The sequence below is a fragment of the Papio anubis genome, chromosome 2 (assembly GCF_008728515.1).
Source record: "Papio anubis isolate 15944 chromosome 2, Panubis1.0, whole genome shotgun sequence".
NCBI lineage: Eukaryota > Metazoa > Chordata > Mammalia > Primates > Cercopithecidae > Papio > Papio anubis.
The window spans coordinates 66,159,151-66,175,431 of NC_044977.1; positions in this window are offsets into that span (position 1 = coordinate 66,159,151).

Sequence of the window (16,281 nt, forward strand, 5' to 3'; positions counted from 1 at the left end):
TTACTGTTTATCCTACTGTGGCTTGTTTCCAACAACTACAAAAACAAAACAAACAAACAACAACAACAACAAAACGCTGCATTTCAGTTAGAAGTTAGTGCAAAGAGAAATACCGAGTTTGCCCATCCAAGTTCATGGTCACTGGATTATATCCATGAAATTGGAAAGGTATGAACCGCAGGTTAAGAATCCCTATTTGGGCACAGACAGCAATAAAGCCATGACAAAGTCTCTCATAGCCAATGTTTCAGATATAGATAAATTATGACAGAATATCCATCTATTCAGATCTTCACTCCAAAAAAGACAAAGGACCTTTATTAGTCTGCTCAAGCTGCTATAACTGAATACCACAGACTAGGCAGCTGAAACTACAGAAACTTATTTTCACACAGTTCTGGAGGCTGGAAAGTCAAGGTGCCATCAAGGTTGGTGTCTGGTGGGGGCTCTCTTCATGGCTTGCAGATTGCTACTTTCTTGCTGTATACTCACATGCTTTTCCTCTATGTGCACACTCTCTTCCTCTTTTTGGGGGGGATTGAGTCTCACTCTATTGCTCAGGCTGGAGTGCAGTGGCACAACCTCGGCTCACTGCAATCTCCGCCTCCCGGGTTCAAGCGATTCTCCTGCCTCAGCCTTCCAAATAGCTGGGACTACAGGCATGCACCACCACGCCCAGCTAATGTTTGCATTTTTAGTAGAGACGGGGTTTCACGATGTTGGCCAGGCTAGTCTCAAACTCCTGACCTCAAATGGTCTGCCTGCCTGGGCCTCCCAAAGTGCTGGGATTACAGACGTGAGCCACCACACCCGGCCTCTTCCTCTTCTTATAATGACACTAATCCTATAGGGTTAGGGCTGCACCCCTGACCCCATTTAACCTTAATCATCTCCTTAAAGGCTCTGCCTGCAGATACAATCACATTGGGGTTGTGGCTTCAACGTAAGAATTTAGGGGAAACACAATTCAGCCCATAACAAGACCACTCAGCAGAGATGGTTAACAAGGAGCCCACAGTCAGACCCAAGTCAAAAATGAGATTTGTGTGTCTGCATAATGTTGGCCCACACATAGACTTTTGAACTCTGTAAATTAATTTCGAACATTAAGAAATCAGTATCTTTCAGCCAAACAGATGTGATTTCCAATTTCTCTAGATTTGGAAACCTCGGGCCCAAATTTTCACATCTTATTTGGTTATAGTCACTAAAGCATGGTAACGACTACCCCGTTTACAACACCAGGCCAGCCTTGCTCTCATAGATACCCACCTGGACCCTGTTAGTATTTGAGAATGCAGCCCCTTGTAGAGATAGTATTACCAGGAACCCTAAGAGGCCACAATGATGCCCAGAACAGCCTCTGATCGGCAGGTACAAAAGAGCAAACAGCTAGATCTTCATAGAGTTTGATTTAATAGACCGTTTAAAGGTATTTTTTACTTTGTGCTTCATTATTTGTGGGAAAGGGGAAGGGAGGCCAAATTACATATCTAGACTCTTATCTCATTACTGAATTATTCTAACATCACCACGTCTGTCAATTTTCTCTACTACTGTCCTGAATTGAACTGGGGTCTACATATATAAATATTCTTCCAAAACAACATAATTTGCACAGAAAGGATGAGGCTGCACAAGATACAAAAAATAATTTTTAGAAGAAAAGAGAAAATAACAGGGTTGATTTTTGTGAAGGTGGATGCAGAAGGCAGATTATCTTCTTAATTTCCTTGTTATAAATTTTACACACACTGAAAGGGGAAGTAAAAGGCAACACATTGTGTTCAGCCAAAAAAAATAGATTTTACCCAGACATTAGGATCAGCTCCTGTTGGGGCCTTGATAGTATCATTCTAGGAAACATAAAATTTACCAGACTCACTATTATATCTCAACTTAGCCTGAAAACAGGTGTTGGACTTCCCTTATTTTCCTGGCGAAATTTGATAACAGTCATCCTAGCACAACACACCTGTTCATCATCCTAAGCTTGGTAAACATGGCCTTTCATACTTGACTTTTCTTATAGCATGCATCTACGGTACAACATTTACATGCTCCATACTTGATTTTTTTAATTTTATTTTAAGTTCAGGAGTTCACATGCAGGCTTGTGACATAGGTAAACTTGTGTCATGGGGGTTTGTCATACAGATTATTTCGTCACCCAGGTATTAAGCCTAGTACCCATTAGTTATTTTTCCTGATCCTCTCCCTCCTCCCACCCTCCATCCTATGAAAGGCCCCAGTGTGTGTTGTTCCCTTCTGTGTGTCCAAATGTTTTCATCATTTAGCCCCCAGGTGGGCTATAAGTGAGAACATGCAGTATTTGGTTTTCTGTTCCTGCATTAGTTTGCTAAGGATAATGGCCTCCAGCTTCATACATGTCCCAGCAAAGGACATGATCTCATTCTTTTTTATAGCTGCGTAGTATTCCATGGTGTATATGTGCCACATATTCCTTAATAACTCATGCTTTTTAAAAATTTGTTCACTTTGAACATTTTTCAAGCTTGTAGAATATTTTCAAGAATAGTATAAAGAACTACTCTATACCTTTCACTGAGATTCACCAACGTTAATAATTGGATACATCATTTATACTCTGTCTCTTCCCTGTCTCTCTCTATACGTACACATATAAATAAACCTATGTGTATATATACACACACAAACACATGTTTTTATTGTAATTGTTATTCTCTAAAACATGTGAGAGTAAGTTTCAGTGAATTATTTTGCCCTGAGAATATTTCTATTTTTCCAAAGAGTGTTAACAATGGTTAAGTTCATAGAACTACCTAAGAGTCCGTTTAACCTATGCTGTTTGTCAAATTACAATACCAGTAGTAACACTGAATACTAAGAACACTGTAGAAAAAAGAGGGATGAAAGAGACCTTGTGTGCCTTTGGTGTAGCCCTAATTAAATTTTTGAGTAGGAATTTTCTTTCACATGACATCGCCCTTTATATCCTAGGAATATACTCTGAGATCAAAATGCACCTCTTTCCCCCTCAGATTTCTCTTGGACCACCCACCCCTTGACTTTCCTAAAGGTATTGCATGTTATATGGCACCTTTCCATCTCCAGGTACCCAGTCCCTCACTGTGATTGACTTTACCTAAAAGTGTTAAGAGCGGGTAAGCTGATTGACCCAGTTTATACTAATATGGGAAGGATGCTGTTTACATTCTCAAAGACATTTACATTTCCACAGCGACTTCATTGATACAAATTAATTTCCTCAGTGGTGAAAATAAAGGTGATAAATTAAAATCAAATGGAGAAATAAAGATAGGAGAGTAAGAAGACTTGGAAACTGCCACCTAAACATGAAAAGGCTGTCTCTGTAATCAACTATCTGAAACTATTGCTGCTGTCCAGATTTTCTTTTTCTTTCCCTGTATGTAAATCTAAGATATCACCAAAATATATGGACATTGAAAATTGGCTGATATTTCTGGCATTTAAATAAATCAATAGCTTCCAAATATTTGTCTGACATTCATTTAAAGTAAGGATTAAAACACTGCATGAGGGAAGAATTGGGAAATAAAACCACTTCCCTTAAAGTATTGCCATCCCAAGCAATTCAACTCTGACCTCAAATTTGCATTCTCCTTTCAGCCTAACGAATGGACCAACCTTCTTAGAAGGTGAATCATTGAGATAAGTTTTTGCCAGTTATGGTGACTCAGCTGTCCCATTGGCTGTATTTGACCGTTCTTATCACCATCACACCGCCCAAAGCACACGCACACAATTACACAAGGCTAGCTGATCAAATTTGCCCTGCCAGTCACATTCAGCAGAAGTTTGAAACTTGTGACCTGGGTGCAATGTGTTTTGCCTGATCACTGGTTTATAATAAAATTTGAGTTAGATGCCTGCTTTAAAAAATCATGAGAGTTTAACATAAGAATCTGCATTTCCTTCTTCTTTTAAAAACCAAACGATATCTTCACCCTGGACCCAAATTCTTGCACAACAACAACTAACTAGAGCTCAGCAGCAACATCACCTGGAGACCTTGTAACCAGGCAGAGTATGCTCCCCAATTGCCACCTGCTGAGCCCTTCCTCCCTGCCCTAACTGTGCCCATAGGTAGTTACATCTGCAATCCTGACATCTGAAACTTCCCCTGAGAGAAATCCTAGTAGAGATTATTTTTCCATGCCTTTACTTTTAGAGTGATATCTTATCTTTTCCAATGATATTCTTTGACATTGGCACCTTGGCAAACTGCCCAGATTGGCCATTAATTGGGGTCAGAAAAAAAGTCTCTAAAACACAGATTTTTAACAAGAGTTTTTGTGGCACAGCAGCTGTTGGGGTAGAGGGATGAGGAAGGAAGGCAGAGATGGGCTATAAAAGGTGGCCTTTATATCCTTGACAAAATTATGTCAAGGACAGGCTATAAAAATGGACTTCATGATTTTACAGGCCAGTTAAATAGAAGTGAGCATGCTGGCTTATTCCCTTTTCTTGAACGTCTAAGTGGAGTTCTTGTATTCACATTATTCTTCCTCTTAGAGCAATTCAAACAATTGATGGAGTAGGAGCAGTGGGAATCAAAGTCCAAATTCCAGAGTCCTGTCAAATAGAAATTCTCTCAATGATCAATTTCTATCATTTAATCAAATCATTTTTTAACTAAGCAGGAATCTGTCAACTGGTGTTCATTTCATGCCCCACAGCTCTGGTAGAAAGATTTTTTCCCCCTTTTCTGTTGCTTCCAACCGTGTTAAATTGGCAATTTTCAGAGAGGCGCCTCCTGCCAATTATTAACGAGAATCAGTCTTGACTCTTGCAGATTCAATTTTATAAATTGGTTTTATTGAAAGTGAAAAATAGCATAAAGAACTACAGAAAGGAGAAAAATTAAGAGTGTACCCAAAGAACAGAGGCCTTGTTATAATCTGTCTTTAGAAAAGTGATTGTGTGCTTTGGGTCTGGCCCTAGCATGAGATGGCTTATGATTCTCTTCCAGGTTCAGACGCTGACCTTTCCCACCCTGATCTATACACACAGGACAGTAAATTATCATCACTACATGACTCTGAGGTATTGCAAGGATTAATGACTTACAGATCAACCTGCATTCTAGGATGTGAAGGGTCTCATTGCAGAGAAAATTATTGTCATAATTCTTTGAACATTACATTGTTCACCCAAAGAGGTGATACTAAAGAACTCTACCCAAAGCTCAACCCAACAGAAACCTTTTCTCAACTTTCATTACTTACTGTGTCAAGATTATAAAGAAGCCAACTTTCTTTGTTTTTCCAATGTATATATATTTTTCATATTCTCTTTTAAAAAGTCAATTTTGAGGGTTGATGCTTTATACACAGAAATTTAAATTGGTCTAGCATATCTGACTTGTATCTAGTATTTCTTATTTCTCTTCAAAGAAGAAAAGATGATTTATGGGGCAAAATTTGACATAGAATATCAAATCCCGCTGATCTACTTTGACAAGAATGCTTCATCTCATCCAAACACATAAATCTACTTTATTTTAGCATGATGTGATTTTCAACACAATGTTGTCATGAAATGAAAAAGAATAGCAAATACGTATTGAATACTTTAGTGTCCCATGAACTGTGCTAAGCAGGCACTTTAACTGCAGTAAGTAGCTTTATACAACCCAATAAGGTAAAGATTAATATTCTCCTTTTTAAAAAAAGAATAAAGAAACTGAGGCTTGGGGAGATGATATAATTTGCCCAATTTCCCACAGTTATTTAGTAAAGGAGCTGGGAGTCAAACCAGATGGTCTACCTCCAGCACTGTACTACAAAATAAGGCTAGTGAACCTTGTATCCCGTGTGCCCTCCTCTTTGGGAGGATATAAGCAATGCCCTGTAGTATAGAAGCCTGTCTAATTTCCCTTTACCTAGCATTTCTATAAGTTACTTCACTGCAGAACCTCTTCTCCCCCAGAATGCTGATTAATATTAAGAATCTTCAGAACGTAGTCAGGGAAGTTCTGCCTTAACCATCTGAGTACAGATTATCACACCACACTTGCTCACTCACACAACTCTCTCTGCCTGGGACGCCCCATCTCCATATACTCAAACACCAGTCATTTAAAGCCAGCCTGGCATATCTTTTTTAACTTCCTTTGGGATATCTTTCCCAAGGATCCAGAATGTACTTTCCCTTTGCTTAACAAAAATGAAATAAGCAATAGCACTTTTCTAGCACTAGAACATTCTCTTGTTACTGCCTCGTTCTATGTTTTTCTCCTCTATTTGACTGTGAGCTCTTTAATGGTCTGCTTGAATTGTTGTATGACTAGTGGCAACCACAGACCTTGACACAAAATAGATACTCAATGAACACTGATGGAATAAGTTATTGGTCCTTTTGTAAGGAAACAAAGTATTTCACAGTTATTCTTGTTCAAAAAAACAGAGGCGAAAGAAAATGGTGAGAAGTTAAGAGGAGAAAAGAGATAAAAAAAAAATCAAGCTAAAAATACAAAATACTAATATAATCTTTACTTTTGAGATTTTTAATTTTATTTTTGCCAGTGTATAAATGTGGTATGCTGTAACTCATAACAAATGACAGGAATAGAATTTTTTGAGGATTTACTATGTGCCAGTCACCACTCTCCTCTTCACACATAGGAACTTGTGGAAGATCATCCTCAACGAAGTAATTGCAATTCTCCCACACAGTCTCCACGAACAAGGAAGAAAAAAGTGGAAATTTAATTCCCAGTTTATAGATCGCTCCAGTGAGTTCTGAAACAGCAGGCAAAACAGATGTTGCCCTGACTTCCACTCCCTGGAATGTGACAGCCACCTTGATTGCCCTTTTCCAGCCATTTAATTTGGTTATTTAGGAAGGCAGTGACATTGATGCATCTGTAAGAGGTAGGCTGACATAAATCAGATCCTCTTACATTTTCTAAGGAAAAACCTCCACCTTTCCATCAGACTATTGCATTATTTCTACAGTGATACTGAAAAAGGAGAGACGTGATTCGTATTCATCAGGATTCTAAAATAAATGAAAAATCTGCTGGCCTGGCAAATAGGTAATGCTGCTATTCAGAAGACTTGCACATATGACTGGATTACCAACAGATGCCCATAAAGTGCTCCTTCTCGCCTCTTGTCACCTAAGAATGAATTCTGTATGTTTCTTTTTCCTTTACTAATTTCCAGAACATCCAAATCCGTCTGGTATTGGTGGGCCCTGACATGCACAAATAAATAAAGGTCCTTGTCGTCAAATCATTCGCTATTGATTAGAAAAGGCAGATACACCAATAGCTAACTACCTTCCATATATACAATGGTAAAACTTCAAATGGCTCCCAGCCAATGAGGACCAACACTTTGCCAGGCTCAATAATGTATTAACCGTCCCATAATGAGGATGCCAGCTGTCAGCCACAGGAAATATTAAAACAGGGAACAGAATATTTTCAACAATTCAGTTAATGATTTCCAGAACATGCTTGCCAAAGCCCACGCAGCATCTTTGGATCATATTAAGGTCCCTGCTTTAAAATCTTCTCTGGCTCCTAATTGCACACGGGATAAAATGCTCACTCCTGTTCTGCATCCCATGGTGGTATGGTACTGTAATTAAGAGTTTAGCTTCTGGAGTCAGACATGCTCTAACTTACCTGCTATGTGGTCTGTAAATTACTTATATTTGGTCTTCTCACCTGTAAAATGAGGGCAATAGTAGTGCCTACTCAAAGGGTTTGGAGACATTTAAATGAGACAGTCTATGTGGAACGCTTAGTATGTAATATATGTAGAAATAATGCCGGTAGAGTAAGTTGTGGTGGTGGTAGTGGTAAAATAGTAGACAGGTAGCAATTCTAGTTTTTAGTTTTCCACAATATAATACAACGTTATATTAATATATTTGAGTGTATGTATGTGTATGTCATGTATTTATGTATTTATATATTCATATGCACATATGTATGTGCGTATATGTATTAGACTATCTTATTTTGAAATAACATTTCTTCCATTTATTTAATATTGGACATTTTATTTAATCTAAACTTTGCTTTGATTTTCTATCTATAAACTGGAAATCATGATAATATCTACCTCAGGGTTATCTTAAGGTTTAAATGGCATGAAACATGTAAAGTAACTGACGCGTAGTAAGTAAGGGCCCAGTAAGTGTTATTTTCAAAAATACCTTTTGCAAAATATCTTTTGAAAGATAAAGTATCTTTGTTTCTATGGTAGGAAACATTATTATTATTCTTATTATTTCCAATTCATAAAAATTATTTATTTCCTGACTCTCCCCTTGAGTTTGCAAAATTCTAATAAATTTGACAGGCATACACGAAACGACATACCAGCAGCTGTACTTCTAGGACACATATGCAATTTCTGTAGTATGAGAAACTTCCAGTTTAAACCTAGAAACTCTGAGTTATTGAAGTTGAAAGTATAGAAATCTACTCTGTCACAGTCACTTTCAATGAAAACTACAATTTATGACAAGTTCCATAAAACCTGCTTAATTCAACATTTACGAGAGACACTGAAGATAAATGAAAGGTATAGAAATGGAAACCTTTCTAATCAGTCATTTGTCAAGAATAAAGGACAAGAATGATAGGCATGAAAACAGACTAGATGTGCATATAAATAACCTACTGGAAATAAATGATTAAATATTTTTATAAATTTAGCCAAAATAGTCTTTGGTCCATAACATAAAGCTTCATTCACGTGCCTGTGAAAGATCAGGTGCACCGATTCGTTCAGCACACCTAGGCGGGCACAGGTTAGAGTTTGGGGAAGCATGTACATGTCACATATTTCAACAGGAGTAAAAGAAAAGATAACAAAGCTGATTTCATAAGACTAGAAAAAATCTCCTCTCTCCTTTAATTGCCATGGTAGGTGAGTTGCAGCATGTAATTAATCCCCCGGAGAAAGTTTTGTAACTGTGTTATATTGTGGGAAATGAGTTAACATTGAAGCACAAAAAACAACACTATCAAAGGAAGTGGATAGTTCTATAGAGTGAGGAAGATGCCACAGGTAGACCACTTTTTGAATGTCCCTTTCTTTAACCCAGTAGAAGGGGCAGGTGCAGGAAGATGACATGGCCAGATGACCGGAGCTCAGTGGGGAATGGGAATATGGTTTACCCTATACTGTGGGTCTTGGCCCCACAGGGGAGCTTTTGTGAAGCACCAAGGATTGGGCTTTCTCTGTATGTTCAGTATCCGTTTTCTCAGGACCTTAGGGAATGATAAACTGCTTGAGGAGTGATTTGATAAGTCTCCCAAGTCATGTTATTTTCCGCCATTAGAACTTCTGGTTTCTCACACTCTCTACCCCTTGGGTGAGTCCAATGAGTGCTGTTGTGCTCAGTGTGAGGAGTGGCACGAAACCACCCAGCTCAACCCAGCCAGGATTCTCCTAGCCCAGAGGTGCTTGAACACATTCCCCAAATGATTGTAATGTACACCCAGGTGGAGGAACACCACTCAGCCCTTTGTTGACTGAAGGCTTCAGCCTCAGGCTGCCTCCGTATCACTTAGCTCCCTTCTCCCTAAGAACTGATTGTCCCTAACAAGTGTATCTGCTCATCCACCAGTAAGCTTAGAAAGTCTTCCTACTGTTCTAGTCTCTTTGGCCAAAATGAGCTGACCTGCCTGTCTCATGGACAAGCACTCATTTGGCCCAAGGTAGCTATTTTAATTTTAATTATTTTTAATTTCACTTTTGGGCTGCAGGCTAAATAACAAATAAAACTGATACTTGCTTTTAGGTTTGTCTAGATTCTCAAAATGTGGTTCTCAAATGTGCTCCCCAAATCAGTAGCATCAGCATCAGCTTGAAACTCATTAGAAACACAAATCATCAGGCCCCACCTAGGACCCAATGAATCAGAAACGGTGGAGGTAGAACTTAGAAATCTGTGTGTTAACAAGCCCTCCAGGTGATGCTGATGCACAATCAACTGTGAGAACCATGGTTTAGCCTCCCGATGGTTCTCAGACTGTAGCTGGGTGGGGTTCAAAAAGAAAGTTTGGCATGTTCCAGCTTCTTTAGAGTTTTACAATGCCTACAAGAAATCTGAAATTTAGTAGGTGACCTACTTTTATTTAAATTTGTAGACAATCAGACACAAACTCAAACGTTTATAGAGACCAAGAAAGTAAATAAGTAGATTGAGCATGGGCACATCACTTAGGGATGCAGTGGGATCCGAGTGAATTACAGACCACTTGTCCCACTTGAGATATTGACAAAAGAATATTCAAAAACCACGATGCAGACAAAGCAAACCATTTCCTTGGGGTCTCACTTTGTCCTGCAGGTAGCCTGTTTGTGGTCTTGATTATATATCATATCTCCTGCTATAAACAGGAAATAAGGGTGGCTGTTCGCTGGACCAAGTTTTTTGGTTCATACAAAAGGGAATGGTTATTTTAAAACAGGTTTAGTCCTCTAATAAGGTGAAGAATTTTGCCTCAATATTTATAAATCCTGTGACCAAGGTGCGTGCTCACGTTGGTATTGAGTCTAATACCATGATGTCCTGATGAAGGAGGTCCTACAGCCCTGAGAGGAGACTTAAGGGAGAACATTCTGTGGGAACAGTACATGGATTACCTTATCTGTTGCTTGGGCATCAAAAGACGTTTCATTTTGCTTCATCTTCCTCTCAACAAAATTTACTTGCAGTATGTGAGCCTCCAAAAAAAGTATAATTAACTCACATGAAGGGGTAATATTTAGTGACAATATGTTACCCACAGAAGGGCCATTTGCATTTAGAAAGGATGGAATCCTGGAGAAGAAATTAAGCATCCTCTAATTCCAAGTATTGGCAGCAGCTTACGGTGAAGTTGTAATCAGGTCTATTAACTATATATCCATGTAGTGTCAGAATTTCTGATATTACTTTATGATTTTTGTGTACAATTAAATGTTTTAGTGTATTCACAGAGTTGTATAACCATCATCACAATTTCAGAACATTTCATCACTCCAAAAAGAAACCACATACCTACCAATATTTACCCCTCAATACCTCTCCCCAACCCCAAAGCCCTAGGCTACCATTATTCTGCTTTCTGTCTCTACAGATTGGCTCATTCTGGACATTTAATATAAATGGAATTATGCAATATTCAGTTTTTGTGACTGGCTTCTTTCACTTATAGTGTTTTCAGTGTTCATTTGTATTGTAGCATGTATCACTACATTATTCCATTTTTACTGATGAATAATATTCCACTGAGTGAATATAACACATTTTGTTTATCCATTCATCGGCTGATGAAAATTTGTTTGCACTTTGTTTATTATGAATAATGTTGCTATAAACATTTGTGTACAAGTTTTGTATGAACATATGTTTTCTCTTCTTTTGGATATATACCTGGGATTGAAACTGCTAGGTCATATGGAAACTATGCTTAACCTTTTGAGAAACTGACAGACTGTTTTCCAAAGTGGCTGCACCGTTTACATTTCCATTAGCAGTGCATAAGGGTTCCAATATGTCCACATTATTTGTCTTTTTGATTAAAGTCATCTTAGCATCCTAGTAGATATGAAGTAGTATCTGGTAATCTTGGTTTGCTTTTACCTGATGACTAGTGTAACTTTGCTGGTATTAAATACAAATAGTTGTAGAGGATTTACGATGTACTAAACACTGGGAATACTAGAGTACACAAGCTTAAGTGGATTGTGTACATGTCATATTCTATTGCCTTATGAACCATGTATATCTGAACAATAGTAAAGATTTTGGTGGTTTAATGGAGCAACTTATATTCATTGGGTGCTTACTATGTGCCATGGAGTATGCTTTAATGTCTCATAGGTATGATCACAATTATCTCCCACAATAATTCTATTTTTAAGTAGTATTTTAATTCCCACCGAACCTATAAACAATCCAAGGGATATAGAGTTTATGTGATTGTTCCAGATGAAGGAGTCAAATGTTGATATTGCACCCATACAAGCTCAAGTCTGGTTGCCCCCAAATTACGTGCACTTTACTTCTAAACTGCGCATCTCATATTTTCAAGTGAAATTTTACATGTAGAAAAAATAAAGTCAGTAAAATTTGCTGCTTGACATTGCATTTGGTCATTCATTTCACGAGAACCAAGCAAAGAGTTGAAGCTACGAGTTTGGTTACTTGGGCAAGACCTGAACCAAAAATTCAAGAATATGGTCTTAATCTCATTTCTGGGTTTAATTGAAAATGAGCAAGTTTACTTATCCATCTCCCTCTCCACACAGGGAGTGTTATTAAGTCCAAATTTCCAAGTCTGAAATAGAAAATATTTTGATATTGCTCAGTGAATTACCCACGGCAACCTGTCGGATTTAAAATGGGTTTTCTTGGGTTTGTTTGCTATAATTTAAATTTAAATGATTTCTGTGACAGTAACCAAAGCACCATGAAATTTCATTTCATATCAGTTTTATTATTAAATTGACAATGTTACATATGTATTTATATGCTCATCTTCTGACAACATTCTCTTTACCCGCCCACCATTTGCAACCAGTTTACTGACTCGGAATGAATGACAGATTAATTCTAATTATAAATATGAATACCCTTTCTGAAGTTTCCATTGATTTGTTTTTGTCAGCTAAGATACTGTAAATGTCAGTGCTCCTTTTGATTCTCACAAAAATCTATGTGTATAAAAGGCAGCAATTTCCTGAACATACTGATTATTCCTCATTGACCAATAACAAGAGGATTTATGATGTCAAAATAACATGGGCAAAAGTACTGATGACAATACATTTCTTCTCTAATTTTACACTAACTAAATTAAGCTCTCAGAAGATTTTTCTCTTGGTGCTTATTGCATTGATAATTTCTCCTTCTAACAGGCTAGGAATTTTTGTTTGTCGTATTTTTGTTAGTGGTTTTCATTGTCATGTGTGCCATTTAAATTCCCAGACTCCCTCATCTAATTTCTTCATGAGTGTCAGTTTGGTATCTCTGCTTGTTCAGTGAGTTCACAGCTTAGTTAGGCTTACTTCTTTCAGTCACTGCAAGGAAAGTGATATACTTTAAAGATTTTTAAAAGGCCAATTGCTAAAAATAACCTGAATAAACCCTTTGAACAGACCAAGCATATTTTGTGATTTAAAAAAAAAATTCTGGCATTAGAATAGCCAGTTGTAACTATAAAGTTTACATATTATTTCTATATTATGTTTCTAGTCAAGATTTTATTCAATGTCACCTTCCTACTGAGATATCTCAATTCCCATTATACATGTTCTTCTTCTCCGTAATGACTAATAATCCCCATGTGTTAATCACGGATGTGTTCCTGGTGGTCTTTGGCTAGAGGTCATTGCCAAGGGAAAATTGTGGACTCTGCCAGAGATGTCCTTAGAGTACAGGGAAGATGTGACAGCACACAGTCGAAGGCAGTTATTGCAAAAAAAAAAAAAAAAAAAAAAGTGGACCATTTCATGCTGGTGTCCTGTCCTGTTAACACTGTTCAATCAACTGGTTATGCTTATTTTACTCTTTGTTCGCTAAAACTGAAGATACAAGAGTAAACTCCAGTCTAGTTTCAACCTACAAATTTCAAATTGGTCATGTCCAAATTAATTGGTTGCAGCTGTCTGTTACTCATTAATGCACTTCAACTGTTAAAAAATATTTTTTGAAAATAAAATGTAGCCTTGGGAAAATTTAAAAGCATGAACACATCTAATCCTCACCAGCAGGAGTTAATGGCTTTTATTTCCTCTACTTCCAATTCAAATCTGCCTTTGTCCCCATTTACATAATCACATGTAATAAATGTTACTTGACTTGCATTGGCATGTATAAATGCGCAAAACGTACTTAAAAATCAAGTTTGCGATAATAGCATCAATGAAATGAAAAAATTAGAAGAGCCAGGCTAGCTTGAAACTGTGACCAATTTGATCCAACTAAATCCTTATTTGCATGCAAGTAACCTTATAATTTCTTCCCGGGGTTCATTCCACCTTTCTCTTTTCCTTACTTCCTAATAAATGGACAGGTAAATAAAAATTAAGATAAGCTTATTGTTAAGCTAGAATATTTCCCCTTTTCTCTCTTTTAAAAAAATCTTAGTGTAGTACTTTCTCTCCCTACTCTTGGTTGCATCTCTGGGTCCCCAGTTTAAAATATTTTGTACTTCTATTAAGATATAGACCTCTTGATACCATCATTTCCAAATAGGCTATTTATCCCCCTCTTCCCCACCCCCCACCCATAGCACCACTTTCTATTGTTTTTAAAAATGTATACACATCATGTATAATTCTGGCTCTGAGTTATAAATAGACACAACCAAGTTATTCATTCAAATGGCTTTCTCTTAAATTTTTTAAGACTAGAGATGGTGACGAACTTCAACTTGTTACTCTCCATATTCCTTTCCATATAGCAGAATACTGGGGAGATGATAAGTTTATGTCAAGGATATATTTTTTTGCTCAATAAAGCTAAATTTAATCCTCAATATAACTGTCTGCATTAACCCTGCCAGGCCATTTGAAACCAATCTCAAACTCTTTTTGAAATAACACTAAGTATAAATAAAATAACAAAGATTTTTAATAAATACGTGACTAGAATGGATTTCAAGAAGCAAGCTTGATATTAAATCAACACTTCTTGACCTTAGAATCAAGTAAATTCTGTAATTTTTATCCTTCATTAAAAATATTGTTTTTTTTTTGAAGGAGCAAACATTTAATCCTAGAGAGTAAATATGAATTTTAAAGAAGTTATTTTTATCTCCCTCCAGATTTCTGGAGTAACTAAATTCCTCAAAGGAGAAAAGTAACTATTGTCCATTTAAGCTCTTATTGAGATAGAAATAGCACTGGGTAGTTGCAGGTGGATGGAAAAAAACAAAAACCAGCTAAAACAAGAACTAGGCAAAGAAACCGCAGGCTAATAGAAAACCCAAAATAAGGAAGAGAAAACAGCAAAAATCCCAATCAGGGTGACACACCATGACTCTTCCAGGCAAACCCAAACAAGGGAGAAAGGGAGTGGCAAGTGGAGGGGGGTCCCTGAAATCCCCTCCTTTTCCAGAATACCTAATAATTTATCTCACACCCTAATTAAAGAAACACTCATAAAATTAGAAACCCAAACTCGTTGTGAGTGACTCCTCAGGACCACACCTGCACTTCTCTGTTAAGTGTGTACTTTTGCTTTGCAATGAAAGCTTCTTCTGACTTGTCCCTGAATTCTTTCTCGAGATGGTGTCAATAATCTGGAAAACTGGCTGGGGCTAGAGTCCCACCAGCATCCAGAGGCCCTCCTGAGCCTTCCAGCAACATTATAATCATACTACTTTATGCATCAGGGTCTATCCAAGTATGATATGGAAGGATGTACTAATGGGCAAAACCGTACGTTTGATTTGTCTCAATGAAATATACAGTGTTTAGATTATTATGAGCTGTTATCAATGTGGACAGACTGTCAAGATGGCTTTCCCTGTCTGTTTTGGCTCTGGTCTTGAAGCTGAGAACACCACAAGAAGTGCCAGGCCACCATAGCAGCATACAATAAAAAGTTTGTAGAACTAGTTTTGTAAACTTTTAGGTTATCAGCCACTAACTAAAAAGGTATAAAAAAGAAGTATTTGCAGACACAAAAAAGACGACATATGTTGTTTGACTCCACTCATCTGAGGTACCTAGAACCAGCAAATTCAGAGACAAAGTAGAATAGAGCTTACCAGGAGCTGTCGGGGAGCGGAGAATGAAGAATACAGAGTTTGTTTGGGATGATGAAAAAGTTCTGAAAATAGATAGCGGTATGGTTGCACAACATCATAAGTGCATTTAATGCCATTGAATTGCACACTTACGAATGGTTGGAATGGTACATTTTATATTACATATACTATATCACGAGATAGGTATGTAGACAAATAGATAAATGAATACATTAACAACATGGAAACTTAAAAATAAAAAGTGCCTGGAAATAGAAGAAACAGGCAGCTTTTTCCTCCTCTCAAGAAAAGACAACAGATGCTATCTGTGGACGTGCTCCTTCTGAGTACGCACTACCCAACAGATCCCACATACAAGCATGTGTAACTCTTTGACTGCAGGCTTTCTCTAGCTGACTTGTCCTGTACACAAGGTGGGCAGAAGTGCAGGGGATATAACACCCTCAGTGAAAGGCAGGGGATCTATAATACCCTCAGTGAAAGGCAGAAAGGAATTGGTGGATGAATGCCCCAGCTCATCTTTC